Source organism: Dipodomys merriami, unplaced genomic scaffold, assembly GCF_024711535.1.
Source record: "Dipodomys merriami isolate MVZ:Mamm:240054 unplaced genomic scaffold, mDipMer1.0.p SCAF_130, whole genome shotgun sequence".
Taxonomy (NCBI): Eukaryota; Metazoa; Chordata; class Mammalia; order Rodentia; family Heteromyidae; genus Dipodomys; species Dipodomys merriami.
In genome coordinates, this window is record NW_027202605.1 from 307,403 (window position 1) to 318,494 (window position 11,092).

The 11,092-nt window shown below is 38.9% G+C and overlaps 1 pseudogene; it reads left to right on the forward strand.

Annotated features, from left to right (window-relative positions):
• Positions 1–1,596: 1,596 nt before the first annotated feature.
• Positions 1,597–9,109, forward strand: LOC138824947 (zinc finger protein 717-like; annotated as a pseudogene).
• Positions 9,110–11,092: the final 1,983 nt, after the last annotated feature.

The window sequence follows — 11,092 nt, forward strand, 5'->3', positions numbered from 1 at the left end:
CTCCAGAATTCTCTTTTAACCCTTCTGCAGCCAGCTCTCAGTGCTCTCAATTCTGTCAGGCTGGAATTCCAACCTTTCAAAACTTTTCTCCCTTCAGCTCAACTTCAGAGTTCCATACAGAAAAGTACGTCCTTCCCCCAATTGATAAACTACAAGAAAATTTGACTTCACCTGATTCTGTTATCTTTGGTCTAACTTCATTTATCGTGGTACTCAGTTTTGTTTTTCCATATCACTACTTTTAAATATTTCACTCACTGCCCGTATAAGATAGGTAGTTTTGATAAAAAAAAAATACAGTGAGGAAGTTTTCTCTATTAGAAATATCATTTGTTGCAAATTCCCACATGTTTGCTCAGGAATTGAATTTGTTCTCTGAGGAATTTCGCTATTAACTAACACAAGGGGAAATGTATCCTTAGGGATCTACTGGAGAAATAACTAAGAAATATGTAACACATTTGAGCATTTGGTCATATTTATCATTTTTGTCATCTTGAGTGTTCCTTGAGCCTATATTAATTTGCCTCCACCTTCCATGAAGATCTATTAAAATGAAAATCTTCTGAAGGAACATTTTATTCTCCTCCCACCTATATTTTGTATTGTAGAATGTAGGGAAAGTTTACAAAACGTCATGATAGCAGTTCTTTTTTACATAGGAAGGAAATATCAGGGAATCTATGACCACATTTCAATATGTAGCATTTAAACCAATCATGCTGAACCTAGGATATTTTTATGTGGGAACTAAATCAAGTCTTATAAGGGTTCAATAAATCATTAGCTACTTTCTGGAGTACTGTTACTGTTTTTAAATATTCATGTGGACACTGCTTTTCCTTGATCTAGTAATGTTGCATGTTCTGTATCCCATGTGATATCCTGAATGTGTTCTGCTTGCTTATGAGAGTACTTGTTAATAGAAGGTCTAAATAGGATTTATGGTGAAGCAGTATATGTAAATGCAGAAAAATATTTGTTTAATTAATTTTTATGCAGATATGTACTAAAATTTTATCAAAAATAATAATATAATTTTTTAGAGACCACCTTAGACTTAATGTCATCATGCCAGATTATTGTCTCCTTAGAGTTTTTATCTTGTCTCTATTGCTAGCAGCAGAAATGTGTTTGCATGCATTAGGGAATCTGTAACTTTTTATTGTTCTTGAGGCTTGAATTCTAGGCCTGGTTGGTGTCCCTCAGTTCTTCAGGTCAAGGTGAGTGCTCTACCACTTGAGTCACAGTGCTACTTTCAGTTTTCTGGTGGTTTATTGGAGATAAGTGTCTCATGGACTTTCCTGCCTGGGCTGGCTATGAACCTTGATCCTCAGACCTCAGCCTCCTCAATAGCTAGGATTACAGGCATCAGCCACCAGGTGCCCTGCAAATCTGTGTATTTTAATGGCCAGGTTTATGTATTGTCAAATATTTCTAATTTGCTATTTAATTTTCCCAGTTAAAAGATAACACAGCCAGGTGCAAACATTTTATGTAAGATAAAAGCATACCTGCAGCGTAATGGAATTCCAGATTGGAATTCTCATGACTCTGGTCTAATTTCTTGATGGAAATGTGCCATTACAGAAGCTGATGTCATTTGATGATGTGGCTGTGTACTTCACCTTGAAGGAGTGGCAGGATCTGGATCCTGGACAGAGGAACCTTTATAGAGAAGTAATGCTGGAGATCTATAGCAACCTAATGTCCTTGGGTGAGCAATGGTCACTTTTATTTGGAAGAACAAGTGCTTTTATTTTAGTAGACATTTGACTGTTTATGTTATTTAGGTATAATATTCCAGTCCATTCCCAGGTAAAAAACTGCTAGCATAAAAGCCAGCCAGAGTCATGTCTGGAAGCTTGATATTGTTTGCCTTTCACACTACTGCTTCAGCCACAACACCATTTTGGCTTTTTTGGGGGGTATAGTCTGAATTTCCATCCCAGGTTGGTTTCAAGCCTGCCTCTTCTGATCTTACCTCCTAAATGTAGAGTTAGAAGTGTAAGCCTTTGGACCATTACATTTTGTTTAAAAAAAAAAAAAAGATTCCAGTCCATGGGATGTGTCATTTCTTTCTAAGGGAAACTTCAACTTCATTATGTGTAACTCAAGAGCTAATTTTATTCTCAGTCTTTAAGATTTCTAATCAGTAGTTGGACAAAAGTTCTAAACTATAATCCACTAATAGGAGACTGACTTTCCAGACTTGGGGTGATTATTATAGGTGGATCTACACTCTAGATAGAATATACATTACTACTGTCAGTATGATCGGGAAATCAGTAGGTGAAAGTGTGAAAGTGTGTATTTGTAAGCCAAACCTAACATAGGCTGAATTGCTTCAAGCTTGGAATCCTAGATACTCTCTAGGCTGAAATCTGAGGATTTTGTTTTAAAGCCAGCAACTGTAGAAAAATGAACATGAGACTCTTATCTCCAATTAACGTTTCAAAAACTAGAAATGTAGCCAAGACACAAACTAGTAGAATGCTAGATTTGGGCAAAAGAGCTGAGTCCAAGCCACACATTGGGAAAATAAACCCAAAGTTGGGGGAAAGTACACCATGGAGATGTTAAGAATTGAGAAACCATGCACTGGGAAGGTGGCTCAGTGGTAGAGCCCTTGCCTTGCATGCTTGCGGCCCTGTGTTCGATTCCTCAGCACCAAAAAAGCAGAAAAAAAGCCAGATTTGGCATTGTGGCTCAAGTGGTAGAGTGCTAGCCTTGAGCTTAGGAGGTGTGATACAGCTCCCAGGCTCAGAGTTCAGGCCCCACAACCGATCCCACCCCCCAAAAATAAAACAATTGAGAAACCAGATTTAGGAGCAACCCAGTGAACAGGATGTCTGCAACATTACATTAATGATGACCCAGCAAGAGCAATAGTTCTCCATTATTCTTATTCACAGGGCACTGTGTTCCTAAACCTATATTGCTTGTGAAGCTGGAGCAAGGTGCAGAACCATGGATCAGAGAAGGCTCAGAAGAGAATTTCACAGGTGAGTTAAAGCATCTTGAATAGTGATGTTGGGTCCAGAGCCCAGTGGGTCTGTTTTTTTTGAGCTGTACAGAGCAATAGTATTCCTAGTGCCCTGAGTCATGTATGGAAGAGAACTAGGTGATCCTTTGTCTCAAGGAATTGTCAATCCAGAATTCTCATGGAGACAAACTGAATTTGATGTTCCAGTGTAGTTAATGTTAGCACTTCTATTTGTCTGTAGATAAGTCATTCATAAAGAGAAACAGACAATAAGAAATGTAGTAAGGAGATCTCATTTTAAACTAGTATTTAGCAGGAAGGAGGAAAATAGGATCAGAATAATTTCATATCAGTGGTGCTGGGCATAGAGGGAGATTCAGAATGGAAGCATTAAGAGTACGGAGATGAATAATTTGAGTAAATATTTCCTTGAGAAAAATATCAAAATCTGAAATACTGAAAAACATTATTTTCCATTGTAAAATGTCAGTACTACTTTCTCAATTACTACATTGCAGAGAAATATATATATTCTGCATAAAGCAATGCTTTGATATTTGAAAATATTGTAACAGAATGTGAGGAAATATCTTTACATTAAGGAATTTATGGATCTCATTTATGCTTTTGTCTATTTTTCTATTATTTATTTTAGATGTCCCAGAAATGGAGGATGTGATTAGCACCTGCCAGGAAAGTCCCAAGTATCTCTCTGAAGTAGCAGTCATGAATAGTAACCATGGGGAGGAAAAAGTGAGACTTATAAGAAGTTTTCATTTGAGCTCCATACAGAAGTCAGAACTGATTAAGAATAATGGGAACTCCTTAGGAATGAGGATAGAAAAAGTCACTAGCTGTCAGAGCATGGGTATTTTCAATGAACCTGGTAAGATGTGTGCACCATATAGTCCTCATGTGTCTTCTGTAGTTGACGAATGTAAACAGTGTGAAAAGTCTTTCACTGAGAAGAAACACCCTGTTGTCCCTCAGAGGACACACACAGGAGAGAAACCTTATGAATGTAACATGTGTGGAAAGTCTTTCACCCAGAAATCAAAGCTTACTGTCCACCAGAGAACACACACAAAAGAGAAACCTTTTCAATGTAACATTTGTGGAAAATCTTTCATATGCAAGGCATATCTTACTAGACACCAGAGAACACACACAGGAGAGAAACCTTATGAATGTAACAAGTGTGGAAAGTCTTTCACCCAGAAATCAAAGCTTACTCTCCATCAAAGAACACACACAAGAGAGAAACCTTATGAATGTAACATGTGTCAAAAGTTTTTCACTGAGAAATCAAAGCTTACTCGCCACCAGAGATCACACACAAAAGAGAAACCTTTTGAATGTAACATTTGTGGAAAGTCTTTCGCCTGCAAGGAATATCTTCCTCTGCACCAGAGAACACACACAGGAGAGAAACCTTATGGATGTAAGATGTGTGGAAAGTCTTTCACCCAGAAATCAGTGCTTACTCGCCACCAGAGAACACATACTAGAGAGAAACCTTATGAATGTAACTTGTTTGGAAAGTCCTATTGTTGGAAGTCAAACCTCACTGTCCATCAGAAAACACACAGGAAAGAAACCTTATAAATGTCGTATTTGCGGAAAGATTTTCAGCCAGAAGCTACAACTTACTATCCACCAGAGAGCACACACAGGAGAGAAATTTTATGAATGTAACCTATGTGGAAAGTCTTTCATCCAGAACATACACCTTTCTGTCCATCAGAAAAAAACCCACCAGAGAGAAATGTTATGTATGTAGCAGGCATGGAAATTCTTTCACCTAGAAGGCACATCTTAACATCCATCATAGAACACAAGGAGAGAAACCTTATAAGTGTGAACAATGTGGAAAGACCTGGAGGTCACAGCTTAACACACATAAGTTGATTCACACAAATGAAATAACTTAGGATTGTACCAAATGGGAAAGTCTTTGATCTGTAAGAAAATTGAAATTGCAATACAGAACCAATAAAGGATAGAGACCTCATGATATAGCAGATGGGGAGTCCTCCAACTACAAGACACAGCTCAGGGTTCATCACAGAACACACAAAACACACGCACACACGCGCACACACACACACACACACACACACACACACACACCCTCACACACAAAGAGGAGAAAAATCATATGTAGAAAAATGGAAAATTTTCTAGAAAAAGTCATAACAATAGTAAAGTCTTTCTTGGAGGGGTAACAATGCTCGATAGAAAATATATTAATGACCTAACTCATATAATGGTATAACCAATTGATACAGTATCTTTACAATAAAATATATATTAAAAATATGATGGATTAATAAAGATTAGAATCTCTGCATTTTTTCTTGGGCGAGAACCCCAAAGTGTCTTCAGTTCTTGCACTCTTCTTTAATTAATCACTGATGATGAACAACTTGTGATTGATTCACTGTTAGCCCATTTTGTTGTTCTGCTGAGTGAGCTATAATAAAACACCATTGTGGAAGATGTGTCGCACCTGTGTTATCTCATAGAAAGCCAAAGTAGATCAAGCGGAAAAGGTCAGATAATGTGATGTCAGGAAAATGAACCCTTAGATATGTATTTTAATGTTTTTTTCTTTCATGCATGTGTTTCTAACGCATTTATAAGATTATCTCTTTGTTGCTTTGTATGTCCCTCCCCCACAGTATAACCCCTGCTTTCACTATATTTGATGTCAGTATAACTTGAGGAGGAGATGGGGGAAAACCAGTTGTTTAAGGATACAGGTGGACCTGTTGCAACAATGAGAAGTACCAGTTGTCATGTCCAAAACGAGCTTTACAATGTCGGTGTGTGGGGGGGGAGGATTGGGGGGGAAAGAGAAAGATTGGGATTGGGGGGGAGGGGGTGGCTGGGAAGGGACGTGAAGGGTAAACAAAAGGAGGAGGCTGCAATGCTTGGTAAGAAATGTACGCATTATCCTGCCCATGTAATTGTAACCCCTCTGTACAGTATGTTCACCAATAAAATAAAATTAAAAAAAAAAAGCCAAAGTAGATATGACATTAGGGGAAATAATCAAGCACACAAAGATATTGATCAATCTCTCACAAAAATTGAAGTTAACAAAAAAATAAAACCCTCTGCCATTTGAGCTACAGCATCACTTCTAGGCCCTGAGAGGAAGGAAGGAAGGAAGGAGGAGGGAAGTGAGAGAGGGAAAGAGGAAGGGAAGGAGTGAGGAAGAAGGAAGAAATAAACTATTCAAGAGAGGAAAGTAATTTTTGGTGAATGTGAGAATTATTCTTTCAGAGGTGGGCCTCAAGAAAAATGGCTTTTAAAAGAGCAAAATTTTGAATGTTTACCAAATGATAAAGAGGATGTAACATTTTATAAATTGATTTAATAATACAGTAATATTAAGTAAGGAGGTCAGGTGTGGCTGGTGCGCTATTGGCCACAGGGTGGATGGTGGGGTCTGGCATCTTTTTTTCATGCAGGGGGAAGGAAATGCCCCATCCATCACTTGCCTCCCATCTGATGGGTGTGGCTGGATCCCTGCAAGCAGGCATGGGCTTTTGACTGATATGTTACTCAAACTGATAGTGCAGTGCCTGGGACTGGGAATTTCCTGTAGACCTGCCTCCTGCTTAGGCCCTACTTGGGCTGTCCCAGCAGTGGCACCAGATGCCATGCCACATGTCTCTGTAATCATGTCCTGTGTGCTGTCTCCTGGCTTGTCTCTGGTCATCATAGTGTCCCAATTCAGCACTCTCTTGGTGCTGATTGGTTTCTCATTGCTGTTTTTATTCTCCCCCCCCCCTTCTGTCCTATTTCCAAGCTGTCTAAGTGTATTTTTGGACTGCAAGTCTTTGTTACAACAGGCTGCTTGCAGACTGCTAGCTGTGAAATAGACTCCAGTATTCCATCTACCATAATGTGGCTTCCAACAAATATACTGTCTTCTTTTACGGAAACATAAAGGTTGATCTAACAATAGAATTTCTAGAGCCAAGATAGATGCCACTGTATAGTTATGTAATTAAAGATATCCTGGAGGCATTTAGAAGAAATTTCTGTTACATCAGAAAGTGCTTAATTAATAAACCAAGACCAAGGCTCCTGATCCTGTATAAGCCAGTCATTCTAGATATGTCCAGAGCTGTTTGGTTACATGAAGAGCACTACTTTCACACATTCATGAAGGAATGTTTCTGTGCCAATATGAACTCAGTTTTGAACTCAGGAACTGAGTTGAAGCCAGGCAGAGTTGGCTTCAAAGGAGATTCTCTCATCTTGGCCTCCATAAAAGCTAGGAATCAAAGCATGAGCCCAGTGGGCTGTTCTGATGAAATCTCTCTCTGTGAACAGGAGGTTTCCTTCAGTGCTTCAGCTCAGGCTTCCTGTGGCTTCAAGAATTTCAGTATTTATTTCAAGTGTTCAAAAATAATAACTCTTCTTTACAGTATTTTCACAATAATAAAAGATATCCTTAAATCCTGCCTATGATTCCATTTACAAGATAAGGACAGTGGAGTTCACATTGCAAGATTTAGCTAGTTGCTTGCTTAACCCCTTCCATCACACTGTTCACCCTTCTTCTTTTTTGGGGTGTGAGGTCTGGTCTTGTGGTCTGAACTCTGGGCCTGGGTGATGTCCTTCAGCTCTTCATCTCAAGGCTAGCACTCTACCACTTGAGCCACAGTGCCACTTCCTGATTTTCTTTCTTTTTGCTTATGTGGTGCTGGGGAATCCAACCCAGGACCTCATGCATGCATGGCAAGTGCTCTAACACTGAGCGACCTTCCAAGCCCAACCCTTCTGCTTATCTACAGAGGCCTAGTAAAAAAAAAATGGCATTGGAAGGCACCTGTGCCCTTGGCCTTCGTATTTGTACCACACACACACACACACATGCGCACACACACACACACACACATGCGCACACACACACACACACGCGCACACACACACACACACACACACACACACACACACACACACACACACTATCCATTGGAAATCTCTCATTCTCCCATGTTTACAAACTGTATGCTTTCTGAGAAGGGATGGTTCACAGACTGGAGTCCTACCTAGGCCTGTTATATACCTCAAATTATGAACCAACATACCACATTCATTAAAAGTATGCCTGATGATCACATATTTTATTAATGTTTTGAATTATTTTTGTTATTATCATTTGGCGAACATTTTGCTTGAATTCAGAATTAAAGGGACTTAATGTTCACAGAATTGGTAAAGTACCCTTTTCTCTTTTAATTTCAGAAAAGCAATTAAAAATGTGCCATTACACTCCCTCATGTGTGAAATCCTAACTACTCAGGAAGCTGAAATTAGATAGTTTTGTAAGCCATCCTATGAAAAAGCTCCATGAAAATGGTATCTTAGCCAATAAAAGCATGGCTCTGGTTATATGTGCCTATCTTTTTTGCTACTTGTGATATGTAATTATAAAATTAGTGTGTTGAAAGGCCCAGGCAGAGAAGCAAGACCCTAAGGTGAAAAATCAGTGATACAAAAGGTCATCTTGTATAGAAGGTAAAGGAAGCCACACAAATTTTTGCCCCTGAATTCAACCTGAGGACCAATAATAAGATACGAAAACCAATACATTCTTCCAAATATTTATTAGAAGAATTTGGGTGTGGTTTAGCCAATGATAGGTAAACAGTCCTTTACCAAGTGATTGCAAAAGGACCTTTGCATATGGCTATATGATGTTATGAATTTTATATCCTGTTATGTGGACACCATGAGTCCTGTTTGGATCAAGTAATTAAGATCTCCTGATCTAACAGGGCACTGGTGCTTCACATCGGGATTCTTACTTGCTCAAGAGTATGAGGGTTAAAGATCACAATTGAAAGGCAAACTAGGTAGGAATTGCTGTAAAAGTGTTGTGGCCAATTATCATCAAATTTCCCACAAGTAGTGCTGTGAATGAAGTTGATAGACTGTCAACACTTTTGTTCCTTTAATACCAAAGCTCAGGGACAGTACCCAGGCCCTGAGTAGAAAGAACTCCAAGGCAAGGGAAGATATTTTGTAAATGGGTTTTTGACCCTCCTGCATAAAAGTTATCATTCTTGTTTAAGCCTAAAGTCTCCCATTGTCCTCAATTGAAGTTGATATTGAAATGTCTTATAAGCCAGGGTAATGATAGATTGTACGAATATTTTGGTTTCTTTTGTCAAGTGAATCCACATGCACATATATTTATGTTTCTGACTAGTTCTTAAGTCCTTGTAGAGGTTCAAGATACTATGCAGGACAATGTGGTCCATGTCTGTAAAGTGCGGAATGAGACCTTCAAAGAGAGATCTCAACATATAAAATGTGGCCAAATATTTCAGTATACTTGAACCAGTATTATGAGAAAAGAAGTATCAAGTAGTGATTATTTAAGGTCCCAGAATACCAATATATTTGAACGAGAAGACTGTGATCTTGTGATGTGTGCACATAGATGTAGGAGAAAACCTCTTTTCAATCTGAGCTCTTCAGATGTGTTTAAGCATTTTTGTTGTTTTTCCCTTCCTGATTTCACTTTATTTCAAGGCCACTCCCAGGGGTGAATGACAGGATATTTAGTTTCAGCTCATTCTAAAAGCTATGTCCTCAGAAGAGAAGTGGTGAACCATGACTTAGGTACATATTCACCCTAGACACAATCACTAAGAGTGGGTTAAGTTACATAAGTTTTCAGAATGTCAACGGTCCTACCACATGGTTCATTCTGTAGCCCTTTTCAAAATTAGGCTTTAGAAGAGTTCTGCCTTTGTATGAAGATTTCAACTCTAAATTAGATTATTTTCAATAGCCATTCAGTGAATGTTACTGGATAAAGTATACAAATAAAGTCATATTTATTTTAGAGAAAATTCTGATATCATCAGCAGGGGCAGTTAATATGATTCAAAGTCAGGACCCTGAAGAGTCTGCTCTCCAGAGATGTCAGTATTTAACCAAGAACCTCCAATTCCCAAGCAATCTTGATCCCAATGAGAGAACAAGATGTTAGGAGAGCCCTTGTTTCTTCCTCAGGTTAACCTGGAATGATGCACCTGAGAGTGACTGGAAGGGGAAAGAAGCTGGGATACTGGGCACAGTGGGTAGTGAACAAGGTTACCATAGGATTTTGACTAGACCCTCAGGGACCACCCAAGGACACCTTTCATTACTTTGAGCACTTATATCTTTATCCAGCTCTAGGTCATTTTTCTTCCCATAATTAGCTTATCATTAAGTGTACATTTTTTCTATTCCCTCAATGAATTGAGTTCTTTTAAAATTCTCTTTCATTTTTCTGGATCACTTACACCCTTGTATGAAGTCCCTGTTATACAGGTCTCAGTACTTTGAGTAGATGACTACCTGGAGCATCCAGAGCCAACCATCTTTGCCTTACTTTTATATGGGATCTGAGCAAAACTTTATATGTGCATTTTAACTTAAATGTTTGTTACCAAAAGTTTGATGTGGAGACTTCATCTGATGTGGTGGAAGTTGGTTGGGCTCATGGTCTATGCCAGAACTCAAAATGGAAGGTACAGGAAAGAAAAGTTTGGTAAGGAGCCAGCTGAGGAGAGGAGGGCAGTGCCAAAGTCTTCATGCAATAGGCAAACCTAGCAAGCCCCTTGGGACAGGAGTGAGAAGCCCAGAGCAGGATTTGTGCTACCCATCAGTCCACCACCAGCACAACATGGCACCTGCAGCATGGGCCAAGGTGCACACATGTCTCCTGCAGGGCTGACTGTTGACACAGGGACCTGTCAGAGAAGTCAGTGGCCTAATGTAATAGTCTTGTCCTATGTAGATGATACAATTGCTTATGGACTAGAAGAATTAGTAGTAAAATATTGTTAGATGAACTAGTAAAAATTCTTCAGGATGTGTGTGAATGTGTGTGTCCTAAGAAGAAAAGGTATTGAAAAGTAGTTCAGAGAGAACTTCAATGACAAGTGTGGGCCTTGAGTGCACAGCAAAATAGATCCGTTATTATCACAACAAATAGGTGAAAAGGAAGGGTTTCTTTCACTTATTTTTATCTACCCTTACATTTCCCATTGTGTTCAAAATAATAATAACAGAAATGTATGTGTTGAT